General features: G+C 42.1%; 2 long non-coding RNA genes across 5 annotated transcripts in view; one reads left to right on the top strand and one right to left on the bottom strand.

The window, feature by feature from the left end:
• Positions 1–16906, bottom strand: part of LOC310845410 — a 722498-nt gene that overhangs the window by 384785 nt on the left and 320807 nt on the right. Inside the window, exon 6 of the long non-coding RNA XR_014564670.1 lies at positions 10871–10934. This is a non-coding gene — a long non-coding RNA (uncharacterized lncRNA). The remainder of the gene's footprint in view (positions 1–10870; positions 10935–16906) is intronic.
• On the top strand, positions 3002–15104 carry LOC310845455. Of its 4 annotated transcripts, none has more exons than XR_014564757.1 (5): positions 3002–3260; positions 4416–4528; positions 6623–6773; positions 8242–8319; positions 14735–15104. It is a non-coding gene; the product is annotated as an uncharacterized lncRNA (long non-coding RNA). The 4 variants fall into 4 exon arrangements; XR_014564758.1 differs by lacking the exon at positions 14735–15104 and adding an exon at positions 8726–9372; XR_014564759.1 differs by lacking the exon at positions 14735–15104 and adding an exon at positions 8726–9372 and having other exon boundaries at positions 3003–3260; positions 4421–4528.

The following is a 16906-nucleotide window of genomic DNA, read 5'->3' as shown; positions in this document are numbered from 1 at the left end:
TAGCAAATGTAAAATTAAGCAATAATTTCAAATGTTACTGCTTTGAAATATTAAAAACACATACACAATGTTAAACAGATAATGACTGGCATCCGAATGACTTTGGTTTAATGGGTTTTCTGTATATATATGAGAATCCAGTTGTTCCCAACTCAGTCTGAATCTGACACCTGGCAGGTTCCTTAGAAAGAGCCAATGTTGTCTTGGCCAATAGGCTGGCAACAAAACCTACAAAAGCACAGTCACACTCCAGTGATTCAATTATTATTTGAATTAAGGACACAGAAGGACCAAGAAATATATTTACAGCACAATCCTATTCATGTTTAAATGCATAAAAAGAGTCTTCAGGGTCAGGCCAATGGCCCATCTAGTCCATCACCCTGTTCTCACAGTGATCAATCAGATGCCTATGGGAAACCCATAGAAAGGACCAGAACAAAAAAGCACACTCCTTTCCTGTGGTTTCCAACAACAGGTTTTTCTCCATAGTAAAAATGTTTATTTTGTTTTGCATAAAATGAAGCTAAATATCCATTAACTACAGACAACATGACACTTGACTGATTGCAACTGAATTAAGTATGCATGCATATATGATACACAGCAATATATCTGGACTCCAAGAAGGACTCAATATGTTGGGTCAACTTACTGGGGAAACCCATGACTTTGGCCAAGCAAAATGGACTTAATTTCTTTAGGTATTTCAGACGTTAACCAATCCACCCCATCCATTTTACAAAAATACTCTTCTACCTCTTTCATTCTACACTGGCCAGGATGGTGTGTGTCCTAAGCCCTTGGTCCTTCTAGGTAACTAATTCACAGTCTCTTGTCATTGCACTTTGCTGCTCAGCAAGGGAACATTTTTAAAAAACAAAACAAAAACAAAGGACAAATGGACGAAAGGGGAATGTTATTTGTCAAGGACTGGCAGGGCACTAAGGAGTGGGTGGTGGAGGCCATGGGGCCAGAGGCTGACCCACCCAGGGGAATGCGATTTATGGGGTGTTTTGCCTCTGGTGAAGCCAATGCTGGATGGAAGGGAAGAGAGTGACTAGGAGCAGAGGAAGAGATGGTGCCTGTAAGGGGGGCAGTAGAATCCCCTTTGTCCCCTTCTCCACTGTCCTCCAGGACCAGGAGGAGCTTGAAGAGACAGGCACGACGGCAACTTCTGTGTAGTTAAAGTCTCAGGTTGCTTGTGTGCGTGCCATAAGATGTAGATTTTTTTGGGGGGTGGGGGTGGTCACACTGTTGCTCTGACAATCCAGCTCAGAGCACAAGCCTGGGGGATAGGATGCTAACTACTTATTCACCAGAAGCATGTGCGTGTGTATTCTGTGCACCTTGGAGCTACTGTTAAGTGTGTGCATTGTCAATAAAGACAGTGGCGTAGCGTGGGGGTGCAGGGGGGGCCGGCCGCACCGGGCGCAACATCTGGGGGTTAGGGTTAGGGGGCGTAAATCTACAGGTTAGGGGGCGCAAATCCATGGGTTAGGGGGTGCAAATTACTTGCCTTGCCCCGGGTGCTGACAACCCACGCTACGCCACTGAATAAAGAACTAAACTACCAGCCATTTGTCCTCCTTGGGCTGGGTGTGCTAAGCACACCTCAGTTCTGTGACAGACAAGGCAGATGAGCATTCTTCTCTTATATCCAAAGCCAAGACTCACAAGGAGTTATGTGTCTAGCGATTTTTTAAAATAAATAAAAAAGTTTCATTGCCAATCCATTATCCCTAGAAAAGTCTTTCCCATCTCCCTTCTGTTTAGAGGACATCATAATCCCACAAACAACATGTCATTTTCTCTTGTCCAGCATGCTAAACAAGACTGAACATCCCAGGCAAATTCTGCCAATTTTTGTAGCCAACTGGGTGTGTCACAGGAAGCAACCCTCCCACCCCCACACCGCAACCATCAAAAATATCCTTCCAGCCACATCAGTTCTGTTGCATCTGTATCATCTGCTAAATGAAAAGTGGATGTCACATTTCAAAGAAGCCTAGATTTTGCAAGGACATGAAATTTGATTTTCTCTGCAGAAAAATGAATTATTACCTGCGCATCATCCACTGACTTAGATTCTGCTCAGACTTTGTATGAAATGACTTGAAACTCCAGCCTCAGAGAACTTTTACAAAACTTCTTAAAATGTATATTTTCTATATTTCCACGGTAGGTGGTGTACATTTCTGTGGGGAGTAGAAGACGGCCTTTGCATTCCAATGATTGCCCTCTAACCCCATTCCATTGAAATCAATGGTGCTTACTTTCACTGGAACATGCTCAAAATGAGAAATACTGTAATGTATAGGCAGCGTCATGCTCCTTGCTGGCCCATACTGCTCACAGTCACTGGGCATATAAAAATATACATTTATGTACTTCGTAAAAGCAATAGCAACTCATGCTTGTCCTTCTGGATAAAGAGAATGAATATACTATTCATTTCAGAAATGCAGTCAATTTAAAAGTATTACACTTAGCAAAAAATAAAAATAAAAATAAAATAAACAGTATTGGTGGTTGACTAGCAGGGAGTCTCAAGATTCCTTCAACTAACTATGGTGACTGGCACCTCTCTTTGAGCCATGAAGCAGTCAATACCTCACTTCTTCTAATCCCCCCCCCCCCATCATGAAACAAAGTTAAGTATCACATCCATTGCTGCACCCTCTTTGTTCTTCTTGCCTCTCCACACATTGGCTTGGCAAAAGGAAATGTGGCCTTCTGGCCCTGCATTAGAGAAATGAATGGCAGGTAACAGAGAGATAGTGGCAGCTAACATAAATTACAGGGCAGCTGCCAGAGGTCCAAAAAACCAGTGGTGGATGCCATGGAGCCTCCCTGAGAAAAGGCCGAAGGATGGGAGAGTAAGAAAGACAGTTAAGAGACTTCATCTATTCTGAGATGCAAAACAACACCTTCTTCATGAAAGTGATGAGCAAGATGTGGGTACAAGAATCAGTGTTTTCTTCAGGCATCATCATCATCACCATCATCATGAAGTCACAATGGCCAGGTTGTCTTCTGCTGATACTTAAGGCAGTATCAGCATGAGGTCACTGAGGTGACTGGCAACAGGGGACAAACACAGTGGCTTTCAGTATCTCTCTCACTGAAACAGGCAGCCGAGCGAGGGCAGGAGAGACCAGGCAGACATCCCATTTACTACAGAGCTTCTACTTACAGTAAATAACACAGGGTGGTTCAGCATCAAATAAAGAAGAGATAATGGTGGCAGGTACAGGAACGTATGTACGTAAGAAGAGCCTGCTGGATCAGCCAAAGGACAACGTAGGCCAGCATCCTGTTCTTGCAGTGGCCAGCCGGATGCCTAGGGGAAATCCACAAGCAAGACCCAAGCACAAGATCACTTCCCCCTCCTGCTGTTTCCAGAGACTGTCACTCAGAAGCATTACTGCCTCTGACCATGGAAGCAGAGCACAGCTATCAGGGCCAGAAGCCATTGATAGCTTTAGCCTCTATGAATTTGCCCGATCCTCTTTTGAAGCCATCCAAGTTGGTGGCCATCACTGTCCCCTGGGGGAACGAGTTCAGTAGTATAACTATGCTCTATGTGAAGAAGTACTTTCTTTTATCTGTCCTGGATCTTCCAGCATTCAGCTTCGTTGGATGTCCACAAGTTCAAGTCTTATGAGAGAGGGAGAAAAACTTTTCTCTATCCACTTTCTCCATGCCATGCATAATTTTGTTTTTAAAAAACTTTTATCATGTCTTAATAGAAGATAGATAGGAATCTTGGCCGACCTCCAGACGTAACAGAGCAAGGCACACAGACCATAGTACTTCTTCCTCTGTGGTTTTATCAAGATGTTGCTTAGATTGCAGTATTTGACTTTGATCTTAACCTTCTCCCTGTCACAGGCCATTTGTGTGCATTCTCCTAGCCCAGTAGGATAGACAGTGGTTATGCTAGGATTATTAGACAAGGATAACAAAGGATTTACATAGGAACTGGGTATAGGGTTGGCACAAGAGTCAATTAAATGTGGCCACGACTGCCTGTTACAGTGGTACCTCAGGTTACATATGCTTCAGATTACATACGCTTCAGGTTACAAACTCTGCTAACCCAGAAATAGTACCTCAGGTTAAGAACTTTGCTTCAGGATGAGAACAGAAATCATGCTCCGGTGGCGCGGCGGCAGTGGGAGGCCCCATTAGCTAAAGTGGTGCTTCAGGTTAAGAACAGTTTCAGGTTAAGAACGGACCCCCAGAACGAATTAAGTACTTAACCTGAGGTACCACTGTATTTACTCTGGTCAAATGTTGTCAAATATTCCACAAAGTAAAAAATGTTACTGTGGTTTGAAAGCTGTTTTGAAAAATCATTATGGTGTTATTTGTTAGCAAGAACAGAAATATCACTTGCCTCCTAACCCTAGAGCAGTCGGGGAGGAAATCTGCAGCACATCACAGGTTTTCCTGTTGTTCACCACCTGTGGTAACTTCAGACATCTAACAGGAACAGGGCCAAAAGCAACCTTCAGTGGCAAAGGTGAGTTATTAAGACCACCCATAGTTCCATCTTCTTGCAGTAGGAACCAGAGACTCTCTATGTGACCTCGCTCTGTTACTTGCTTTATTTCTGTTTTGCTTTCTGTTTTTTTCTTTTAAAAATGCTGTTATTCGAAGCTACCCCGGTGTTTCAGGGTACACATTTTTGGTCTAGTTCAGACATTATGGCAAGCTATATTTATCATGACCTGTGACAAGAGGGAGAGAATTGGAATGTGGGGGGAAAGGAGAAGGAGGGGGGCACAAAAATCTGAGGCACTGCCCTGATGGTCAAACCTATTTCATGGTTTGGCCATGAAACAGGCATGGAGCCAATACTTCATGCACCTCTGCTTTTTATGAATTGCCCTCATTTACATTTTCATCTAAACCCATTTCTACCAGGTTCCCTTACTGACTTCTGTGACAACACACACACAAACAAACTTTTCCTACCTTAAAGTTAGATTTCATTTGCACAGCCATCATAAACTGCTAGCTATTCTAGGCAGGATTGCACAGTTACATTCACTGATGAATAATCATATCCACAAGAGTGGTTTGATTTGCAAAATGAAACTGTCTGCTCTTAGACGTTGCATTTATATTTTGACAGTACAAGTCAACACACGGTAAGTTAAGCAAGGACACAGGTGACATCAGGGCCTGCTTCAGTCAGACTGTTGCCACTGCCACCCTCTGGGTCAACATCACTTCTGCCCTGTGGGAAAGAACACCTGAGGCTGTCTCCTGCTTAGTGGGACTGGTTGTTTTGTGAGTATGTGGTTTTAAATGCGAACCTAGCTAACACACACTTTCTAAAACAATAGAAGAACAGATACACAGCCATCATTTGGAATTCCTGCTTCTCCAAATGTTCAATGTAGCTCTCCAGCCAAGTACAAATATGCAGATACTGAGGGAAAGTGATCATAAAAATGCATATGTTGGGGAAAATAATATATAGAATGCATTGCAGGAGGGGAAATTGCTTTGCAAAAAGTGTAGTAGGCAAACCTACGTAAAAACGAGTCTAGTAAGAAACATTGTTGTTTTTATATTTTAATCTGTTGTTGCGAACCTCCCTGAGATCTATGCACAAAGGGCGGTATACAAATTTAATAAACATCAACACTCACATTAAAATGCTGATGAATTTTCCTGAGGACTTCCTCCCAAAATACTTAGGTGGAAATGAGGAGAACTGAACTTAAGAGTAGAAAAATGAGAAACCAAAATTGACAGATCCGCCCAGTCCTAGTTGTTAGACACTTTGTGGACTCTAGCTGAAAAGCAGAGTAGAAATCTACTAACTAAATAAATAACAGCATGAGGCTGAGGCTCCAGGAATCTCCCCATTCAGTTAGTAGCAGATGCAGCCAAGTATGCTTGTGTGTAATAGGAAACATCTTCAGTTTGTTACCACCAACAAGGCTCTGTAATTTTTAGTACAAATGCAGGTGCAGGCAATTCAATATTTGGTAATGAATATAACACCACACCCTCAGAGTATACCAAAATAAGAGAAAAGTGCCACAACGCACCACAAAATACAATGGGAGTGAAATAATGATGTGTCTGGGGAGCCTGATATTGGAAAATTATTTGCTTTAGTCACTGACAATGTCAGTAATGTGAACGTAGCATAAGCCATAACTGTGGACAAACATATGCATAATTACTCCAATTATAATACACATCCCATAGCCGAAACCTGCTTCTTAATTATTAGATAAATCTAGGCAAGCTGAAAGTACCCACTAGAGCTATTATGAAATGTATGAAGCTGTTCAGTCTGCAACTGCAGTGCTGAATACAAAAAAAGAAAGAAAGCAATGCTAAGAATGAAATGGTAACTTCAAAACTTTCCAGGTAGACAAAGTGGGGAAAAGGAGGGATTACATCTTCAGGACATTAATACAAGAAAGGAGCTTCTGGACAATGACAATTGCAGAGCTTAAAGTGCATATTTCATGGCAGCCAATGAGGATAGCTTCTGAGGTCCTTTCTAAACTTTTAAGAGTCTACAGAGATTGCTTCTGCAATCAATGTGACTAAATCAAAGCACACTCATAAGAAATTCCTCAATTTATAGCCAAGATAAAGCCAATTGTCTTTGAGAAGCTAAGTGCCATCTGTACTCAGAAGCCCAGAAGTTGTGAAAGTGAAAATCTTTACTATCCGATGGGAAGAGCTTTGCTGCCAATCAATGCATCTACAGCTTCCAACACACATCAAGCTTCAAAGTAAGAGTGCTAATGATAACACTGGGAGCAGTTGGTGGGCTGGGGAAGAGGCAGTTACCTGACCTCCCAGAAGGGATAAGGTGGTAGAGAGGGCAATAGGGTGAGAACACACTAGCAGGAGCACTGGACTGGCTCCACTGGGACAGTTGCACTGACCTCACCACCCTCTTGCCCCCCAACCCTCTCAGTAAACAGCAGTGACTTACCTGCTACAGTGAGGGGTGAAAGTATTTTATCCCCTGCTAAATTTGCTCGTTTGCCCTCTGACAAAGAAATGACCAGTTCATAATTTTAATGGTAGGTTTATTGTAGCTGTGAGAGACAGGATAACAACAGGGAAACCCCCAGAAATCCAGAAGACAAAAGTCAGAGATTGATGTTCATTATAATGAGTGAAATAAGTATTTGATCCCTTTGCAAAAGACGACTTGGTACTTTGGTGGCAAAACCCTTGTTGGCAATTACAGAGGTCAGACATTTCTTGTAGGTGGCCACCAGGTTTACACACATCTCAGGAGGTATTTTGTCCCACTCCTCTTTGCAGATCCTCTCCAAGTCAGTAAGATTTTGAGACTGATGTGTAGCTACTCAAACCTTCAGCTCCCTCCACATATTTTCAATGGGATTAAGGTCTGGAGACCGGCTAGGCCACTTCAGGACCTTAATGTGCTTCTTCTTGAGCCACTCCTTTGTTGCCTTGGCTTTGGGTCATTGTCATGCTGGAATACCCATCCTTGACCCTTTTTCAATGCCCTGGCTGAGGGAAGGAGGTGCTCACCCAAGATTTGACGATACTTGGGCCCGTCCATCGTCCCTTCAATGCGGTGAAGGTGTCCTGTCCCCTTAGCAGAAAAACACCCCGAAAGCATAATATGTACCTCCTCCAAAAATGGCGAGTTGAGTTGATGCCAAAGAGCTCTATTTTGGTCTCATCTGACCACAACACTTTCACCACTTCTCCTCTGGGTCATTCAGATGTCTATTGGCAAACTGCAGATGGGCCTGTACATGTGCTGTCTTGAGCAAGGGGACCTTGCGGGCTCTGCAAGATCTCAGTCCTTCACGGCGTAATGTGTTACCAACTGTTTTCATGGTGCCCTCAGATCATTGACAAGTCCCCCCCCCCCCCGTGTAGTTCTGGGCTGCTTCATCACAGTTCTCCTCATCATTGCAACTCCACGAGATGAGATCTTGCATGGAGCCCCAGACCGAGGAAGGTTGACAGTTCTTTTGTGTTTCTTCCATTTGTGAATTATTTGTTGTTGTTGTTTAGTTATTTAGTCGTGTCCAACTCTTCGTGACCCCATGGACCAGAGCACGCCAGGCACTCCTGTCTTCTACTGCCTCCCGCAGTTTGGTCAAACTCATGTTAGTAGCTTCGATAACACCGTCCAGGCTAAAATATTCCACAAGCTTATAGAAATAACTGTAAATTACTCAGGCAAACAATCCAATACACATACTGCAGAAGGGAACAACATCATCAACAACAACATCAGCAGCAACTACATCAAAATCTTCTTGTGCATTTTGGGTAGGAGAGCAGGTGAGAATTCTTGCTACTAGTGTTCTCTCTCTCTCTCTTTCTCTATCTCTCTAAGGTATGTGGAATTCTTGATCTGGAGGAGCATTCAATTATGCAATCTACTGCCCACATTCTCAAGCAGTATGTCCCCAGGAGAGTCATAGCACAAGATTCTTCTGAACTTATAAATCAACACTCAGCGTACAGAGATTCTGATATTACTGTGACGTTTTGATGTCTTTCCAAATATACTTCTGGTATTTTTTTATCAAATGCCTCTCTGGGATACTCATTTTAATGAGAAAATTTGTGCTGTATGAATGATTAGCAAAAGCTGAACTAGGAAGCATGCATAGGATTTGTGCTACTTTTTAAAAAAATGTTTTTTTTTCCTTAAGCTTTCCTTTTTCTTTATGAAAAACAACAGAGAGAAGTTTCAGGACCATCAATTCTGAACACTCTGGGTCAGGCCCTGGCATTTGGTAACTGCTGTGGAAATCTGTGGGAGCCAAAAAAGACTTGCATTTTCATTACAGAAAGAGCTTTCAGCCCAATACCTCATCCATTCTAGTGATGGAGAACAGTTGATGCTCTGAACTGAAAACAAAGGAAAACACATATCCAACTGACCTCTCAGGGTGCCCGGTGACAGTCTTGAATAAGTCCTGTGTATTGCTCCTCTGAGCACATGACTTTAAAGGTGTACTGGGGGGGTGCAGCAGACACCACCAACCCCAAGATGGAAAGTTCTAAACTGGTAAGACAGACTCCTCTAGAGGGAGGTTTCAATGTAGCAGCCAGCCATATTGGATTAGCATTTGGCCTTGCCCTTGAAGTTTAGCTTCAGTAACTTCCCATTGGTCAAATATGTCTAAGCTGCCTTTTAAGACTAAAAGAGGAGGCCTGTTGGATCAGACCAAATGGACCTGGATGCCTTTAAATGGTGAGCAGACCAATTCAAGGCGCACTAAGTTGCCATTAGTAATGGCTACTAATCTTAATGGCTGTATGCTACTACCTCCAGTATGCCTCTGAACAGCACTTGGTTGGGAAGAACAGTGGGGAATGGGTTCTGTGCTGGTCCTTCTTTTGGGCTTACTATACCCTCTGTTTGGCCACTTTGGGAAGCCAGGTGCTGAACCAAATAGTTCTTTGCATATACTTTATGGCTTGCCTTGTGATATAATTTTGATATTACAGCTTGCTTGTAAAATCATTTATGAGCAAAATTCCAATTATCTGTTTTTCCTGGGATGCCATAAGGGATCACATTATACAAAGGACAGTTTTCCTTGGGAAACATCCCCAAGACAATAAGCTTAAAGGCGAGTTATGCTGAGAAAGCTTCATCTACAGCACGACAATACTTTAGTTTCATCATCACTATAACCAGTGCTTTTTTTCTTCATGGTGAGTGCTGGCACCTTTTTTACTATATATATATAAAGCACTGCCTATAACCTCTAATTTACACTAGGCTCCGCTACTAATATACACATTTTGGTGTGCAATTTGGACTGTCTACCATACAGTGGTACCTTGGGTTATTATATTTTAAAACATAATTTTTATTGAATGATTTTATGTTACAAAAAACAATACAGCCATACTACCACTAAATATAATTCGGAAATAAAAATTACATACATCAATATTTAGTTTGTTATTTGTTATTTACCGTCTTATTTCCTCCCAAACATTGCATACAACAACACACATATGTGCAGAGACTCACACACCCACACCCGCCCACAAAATGATAATAATGAAAGTAAATATTTTTCCCCTTTTATCTTCCAAAATCTTTTCTTCAACTTTGACTTCCTGTCAAGTCCCTTTGCATATATTTTATCTTACATTTGAATGTACACAAAACAATAAATCTTTCTATATAATTTTTCTAATACATTCTGAAAACATAATAAATCCTTAATTGTTGTCTACCTCCTTTTAGTTCCTTTATCACTCAAATGCTAGCACGGAGTCAAAACTATTATTGTATTTTTGAACATATCTTCTATAACCATCCCATTTTCCCGCAAATTTTTGCTTTGAGTTTCCTCTTAGTCTACTAGTCAGTTGAGCCGCCTCCACCAATTCCTGTAATTTGATTTGCCAATCTGTTATTTTTGGAGCCTTGAGATCTTTCCATCCCTTGGCCGCTCTCGGGTTACATACGATTCAGGTTACATACGCTTCAGGTTACAGACTCAGCTAACCCAGAAAAGTACCTCGGGTTAAGAACTTTGCTTCAGGATGAGAACAGAAATAGTGCTCCGGTGGCGCGGCAGCAGCAGGAGGCCCCATTAGCTAAAGTGGTGCTTCAGGTTAAGAACAGTTTCAGCTTATGAACGGACCTCCGGAATGAATTAAGTACTTAACCCAAGGTACCACTGTACACATTTTGGGGGAGCAATTTCCCCTCATAGAATGCATTTTGTATATTATTATCCCCAACACACACATTTATATGCACAGTTTGCATTGCAAAATTTGGAAAAGTGCAAATTTCAAAGGACAGGTGTTTTTCAGTTTGCATATTTTTTGGACAGTGAACATTAAGTAGCTTTACCTTTAAATGCGAACTGAATAGAATTTCTCCTGCACTCCTTCTACTTGCCAATGTTCAGTTAATCCTGCAATGAGAAAAAAAGGAAACAAATCAATGATCGGTGCTTAGCTAGCTTTTCTTTTCTCAAGACCAGGAACAAGGAAGTTAGTTAATGCAGACAGTGTTAATTAAAGGACAAATAGAGCTTGCTAGTAAAGATTCCGTTTAGAAGAATTTCTCAGTATAGGGCTTTAAAGCATGTGATTATGTTCTTGTTTAAGGAAGAGATATTCTGAAAATACGGATTGTTTTAGCCTCTGCATATTTGTTTTAGGAACATCCAGGAACTTAATGGATTATTCATGGAAAGGGAATTGCAGGGTTTTCAGCTAGTCAAATAGTTTATGAGCAGGAGCACCATAAACTCCAGTTCATCTTCTAGTCGAGTGAGAAGATTTCATTCTGGCACCAATCTACACACACTCAGTGTACCCTCTCATTCAGAGTGTCACCCTAACCTTCAAGCACGGATGGGGAACCTCTCACCCTCCAGGTGTTGTTGGACTATAAGTCCCATCGTCCCTGTTCTTTGGCCATGCTGGCTGTCACTGGTGGAAGTTAGAGTCCATTAATATCTGTTTCCCCATCCCTGCCTTAGAAGTTGGCTATACTATGGGATGCAATTAAAGTACATAGCTGGAGTACATAGGTAGATTCCCATCCTTTGTAGCTCTGTTTGTACCCCATTCCCAAGAAATCCACGGAAGTCTGGAAATGACTACAGTCACTGTCTTCTGTCTAGCACCTCATCCTGATCTTCTTCCATACTCTAAGCCTCTTTCAAAGAGTTAGGGGCACCTAATTTCTCCTAACCTATGGCAGTATATACATTCCTACTGAGCATAAAATAAAAATGCTTGAGGAGATGGATCTTTGCACACTCTGATATGAACTAATCCGATCTCCCATATTCACATGTTATCCTCCAGATTCCCCCTTTGTGAATGTTCCAATTAAGATCTCACCTCAAAAGCCATTTACAAATGTGTATTTTGAGAGAGGCTACATTCAGAAAACTCTTCTGAAATAAATGTTAGCAAGCATTTGTTTAAATATGTACTTCATTATTTTTTAAAAAAAACAACAACCACAGTTTAATGTAGAAATAGGATGAAGCAGAAGCAGACTGGTTCACTTTCCTGCTGGGATCTCCTTTCCACAGAGTGATCCCAAGTCCTTACTCAGCAATGGGCAATTAGTGCGTTCTGCTGTGGCTATTCCAATGTTTGATGTCTGATTGTTAGGTTTTTAGTGCTGCTCACTGACACAAGACCTTGTGGTAGGGCAAGTTTGGCAGGATAAAACCCATAACATCTTAGAACAACTCTTTTCCCCAGGACCCTGACTCATAACTCATTTACTTGAGGTATTCTCTGCTGCTCTCATTGCACACATCATGGCAGTAAGCTTGTCCTTTTTAGACAGTAATTATGCAGCTGGAAAGCTGTGTGAAGCTGCTTTCCTTTTAGCAAGTTTGTGCAATGTGAGAGCCATATAACTTTCCTTGGAGAACTCATTAAAGATACAGGGCAAAGCAGCCTCATAATCATCTAAGAACCTAGCATTAACCTCAGTACACACCTGTGATGTGTAGGTGAATGAGGCCTTAGAAAAACATCTTGAAAGGGAAAAGGACATTAGGTGTCTTTAAAGGGCCAAGCTAAACTTTACAGAGAGACACATGCAACTATATCATTTCTCTGCTTGCCATTTATCACCTTCAAACAGCCCTCCTCTACTGGAGTTCCAAAACACATGTTGATCCCTTTAGGGACTCTGACTTGGGAGAAAGCTGCTGGGGAGGGATTTGGAGCATGAAAACAATTGACAGGGGAAAGTGTTAAGCACCCCTCCCTCTCCACCATTTATCCTACCTGGAAGCAGCCTTTCCTATTTAAAAAGGGCAGTTGGGATATGGTTATGTGCATCTGTGGAAAATGGCTAGTTTGGCCTTTCTTCACAAGGAGTTTTCACTTATTTTCTTAAGAACATAAAGGTTGGCTTAAAGGTTAAATCACTTCACTGTTTGTACTTTAGACAAAGCACTTGTATTTCTGCAATCCTCATTTCACCCGCAGCTTAAATAATTTAACGTAAGAACTGTTTACTTTATTTCATTTCATTTGGAAATCCAATAGCATTGCAAGCACACTGTAAATTAGACTGCAGTCATTAAAAGGACAGGTCAAAGATAGATTGGCAATAAAATCAAAACATATAGTCATATTACAGTAATAATAGAAGTATTAGAACTGTCTGACACAGGATAATTAATACCAATTTTGGCTTACACAATTTTATGTGCCTGATGTTAACACCATCAAACAACAAACACATCAAGAATTAAGTGATGGACTACCACTGCAATGTATGAGATTTAATTTCTGGAACACTACAGATTATGTGGTGCAAAATCCAGCAGCTATCTAGAAATGGAACATCCTCTGCATTGCAGCAGCTTGCTTTCTAACATTTCCCTAGATATCACTTCAGAATGAAGATATGAAATCTGGAAACCTGAATGGGCACCAATGCCAATTTGAGATCCCTTTATAATAATAATAATAATTTATTATTTATACCCCGCCCATCTGGCTGGGCCTCCCCAGCCACTCTGGGCGGCTTCCATAGAAACAAAAAATACAGTAAAATATCACACGTTAAAAACTTCCCTGAACAGGGCTGCCTTAAGATGTCTTCTGAATGTCAGGTAGTTGTTTATCGCTTTGACATCTGCTGGAAGGGCGTTCCACAGGGCGGGCGCCACTACCGAGAAGGCCCTCTGCCTGGTTCCCTGCAGCTTTGCTTCTCGCAATGAGGGAACCGCCAGAAGGCCCTCGGCGCTGGACCTCAGCGTCCGGGCAGAATGAGGGGGGTGGAGACGTTCCTTCAGGTATACTGGACCGAGGCCGTTTAGGGCTTTAAAGGTCAGCACCAACACTTTGAATTGTGCTCGGAAACGTACTGGGAGCCAATGTAGGTCTTTCAAGACCAGTGTTATATGGTCTCGGCGGCCGCCCCCCGTCACCAGTCTAGCTGCCGCATTCTGGATTAGTTGTAGTTTCCGAGTCACCTTCAAAGGTAGCCCCACGTAGAGTGCATTGCAGTAGTCCAAGCGGGAGATAACCAGAGCATGCACCACTCTGGCGAGACAGTCTGCAGGCAGATAGGGTCTCAGCCTACGTACCAGATGGAGCTGGTAAACCGCTGCCCTGGACACAGATTTGACCTGTGCCTCCATGTACAGCTGTGAGTCCAAAATGACTCCCAGGCTGTGCACCTGGTCCTTCAGGGGCACAGTTACCCCATTCAGGACCAGGGAATCCTCCACACCTGCCCGCCTCCTGTCCCCCCAAAACAGTACTTCTGTCTTGTCAGGATTCAACCTCAATCTGTTAGCCGCCTCCATCCTCCAACCGCCTCCAGACACTCACACAGGACCTTCACCACCCTCACTGGTTCTGATTTAATATTCTTTAATATTCTTCTGATTTTTGCTATTAAGATTTAGGAAGTGGTGGGTGTAGTCACATGCCTGTGCATTTTTGCATTTATTTATCACACGTCAGTGAGCTCAGGACTACATACCCTGGTGCTATTCTCCTATATCCTGACAAGCACAATTACCCTATGTGGTAAGTTAGGGGGAAGAGAGGGTGACTTTCCCAAGGTAAGCACCATGCTTGAGTGGGGATTTGAACCCAGATCTCATCAATCCAAGTATGACACTTGTTTTACTACACCACTTTTTCTTTTTCTTTTTTGCTGATTTGTACACATATTAATTGGTTGCTTTGTCATTTCTTCTCCTCCCGCCCTCCCAAGTGTAAATGCATCATCCTGCAACGGAGCAGTTGTCATGCAGAGGTAGCATGGCAGGACTGGGGATAGTTAATCTGAACAGGAAGCTAGAAGCATTTCAGGCTCTGCAACCTACATGGGCAGAACCTAATCCCATAGCTCTTGACATCGGGACTGCAAGCAGCAAGCAACAGATCAAGCAAAGTGACCATCGAACACTGTGTGTACTCTTTACTTATAGCAGGGATGGCTACCCTATGGCCTTCCAAATATCGTTGAACTACAGCTCTCATAATCCCTAACTATTGGTTATCTTCACTGGGACTGATAGCTGTCCAACCATCTTGTAAGCCACAGGCTGACCACTCCATGCCCTATGGGATCTCAGAGAAAATCTTTGATTTCAAGGAACTCTTGAGTAAATATGTCTTGTGTGTGTGTATATATATATATATATATATATATATATGTAAAGGTAAAGGTACCCCTGCCCGTACAGGCCAGTCGTGTCCGACTCTAGGGTTGTGCGCCCATCTCACTTAAGAGGCCGGGGGCCAGCGCTGTCCAGAGACACTTCCGGGTCACGTGGCCAGCGTGACGAAGCTGCTCTGGCGAGCCAGCACCAGCGCAGCACACGGAAACGTGTATATATATATATATATATATATATATATATGTATTTTAAAAGCTCAGGGACAATGACTCCAATAACCTTGCCTAACTGCCTGTTTCAGCTTTTAAAGTGGCAGATGCCTAATTCTACAATATTCACACTTGACAGGATACCTGTATATTTTGTACATCATTATGAAGAACTGACTACAAAAAAGGGAAATGAACATCAGCCCCAAATTAACTGCTTCCCAATACAATGTAGATACTACTCCATTCTCCGGCATGTGCAATTCACATTTCATCTGTAAGAATGCTGTGTTTTGGAACTGAAGGAAAACCAAGAAAGAAAAAATTGCTTTTATTGGGTAGTACTTGTCTGCTGGAAGAGAAAAAGGATGTGGGGGAGGGAGAGAATGCTGTATGGAAAAATGAAACAGCCTGTGTATGTGTCTGAATGATTCCAGAGGAAGTTGCCTCAAGGAGGCAGGAATGATTACTTCTAAGTTTTTACTTAAAGAAGAAAATGACATCAAAGGCCAACACAAAGCAGCATGTGCACACATTGCAGAACAAAAAGATTTCAGACTACTACTGCAAGAAACTCTCAGTTTCTTTGGCAGAACTGCCCTGGGAACAGAGCACAACCCTGTCACCTCAGGGATATCTCTAGCTAACCTCTAGCTCAAACCTCGGTGGCAGGAGTCAAAGAACACAAGCACTTTGATTTCATGTGATGTGAGGTAGACACCATGCAGGCACTACTGATCAACTATCAGACTTCTGGGAGGCTTTACTTAGGAGTTTAGCATTTTACACCCATACATAATTAAAGTTATATCATGAAAACAACAGAAATATAAATATTGGCTCATGAGCAGCCTTCCACTGTCAGTACTGTGCCACACTATTTTCTTCATCTTCTGTAAACACCACACTCGTCTTTGATTATCACACCACTTTCTTTTCTTTTTTCAGCCAAGCCTGATTTACTCAAAGTACATAATATTTTCCATACAAAGCTAAATGCATACTTGCAGCCCTCGGCTTGTATTTTGCTGAATTTACCCTAAAACAGAATAAGTTCAGGATTCCTCTTCTTCATTTAGTGTGATATGTTCCAGTCATCCTTATCATTCAATGCTTCATTTTACTTACTGCTCAACTTCCCATTTCTCAACTTCCCATTTCTCTCTGGAAATTTCACTGGGGAGTGAAGGGAATGTTCAAAGGAAAATCCACACAGATAACTGTGGAAAGCTCTGATCTTTCTCTTTATATTGCTAATGGATATTAAGTTGGATTTAGTATTGCATTTTCCTCAAATAAAACATTTAGAATCCATTTTTAAAAATTTAAATAAAAAACCCCAAACTCCTGCTTTTCTGTTGCATGCAAGTCCACTGGTCCACGTTTTAAAATCTGAGAATATATCTTTGACATGCTTCTATTTTATTTGGCAAGACTCATACTCTGTTTCACAAGCATTGAATATTGTATCTTTGCTCTTCTTCATTCCTGCCTGGTACCTAGTCAGAAGAAGTGCCAAAGTCCTGCTCTTTCCCCCAAGAACAGCAGCTTAAA

This window comes from Podarcis gaigeae (assembly GCF_964106915.1).
Source record: "Podarcis gaigeae genome assembly, chromosome: 5".
NCBI classification, from domain to species: domain Eukaryota; kingdom Metazoa; phylum Chordata; class Lepidosauria; order Squamata; family Lacertidae; genus Podarcis; species Podarcis gaigeae.
Note: the sequence above shows the minus strand (reverse complement) of the source record. Positions and strands in the feature narration are given on the sequence as shown.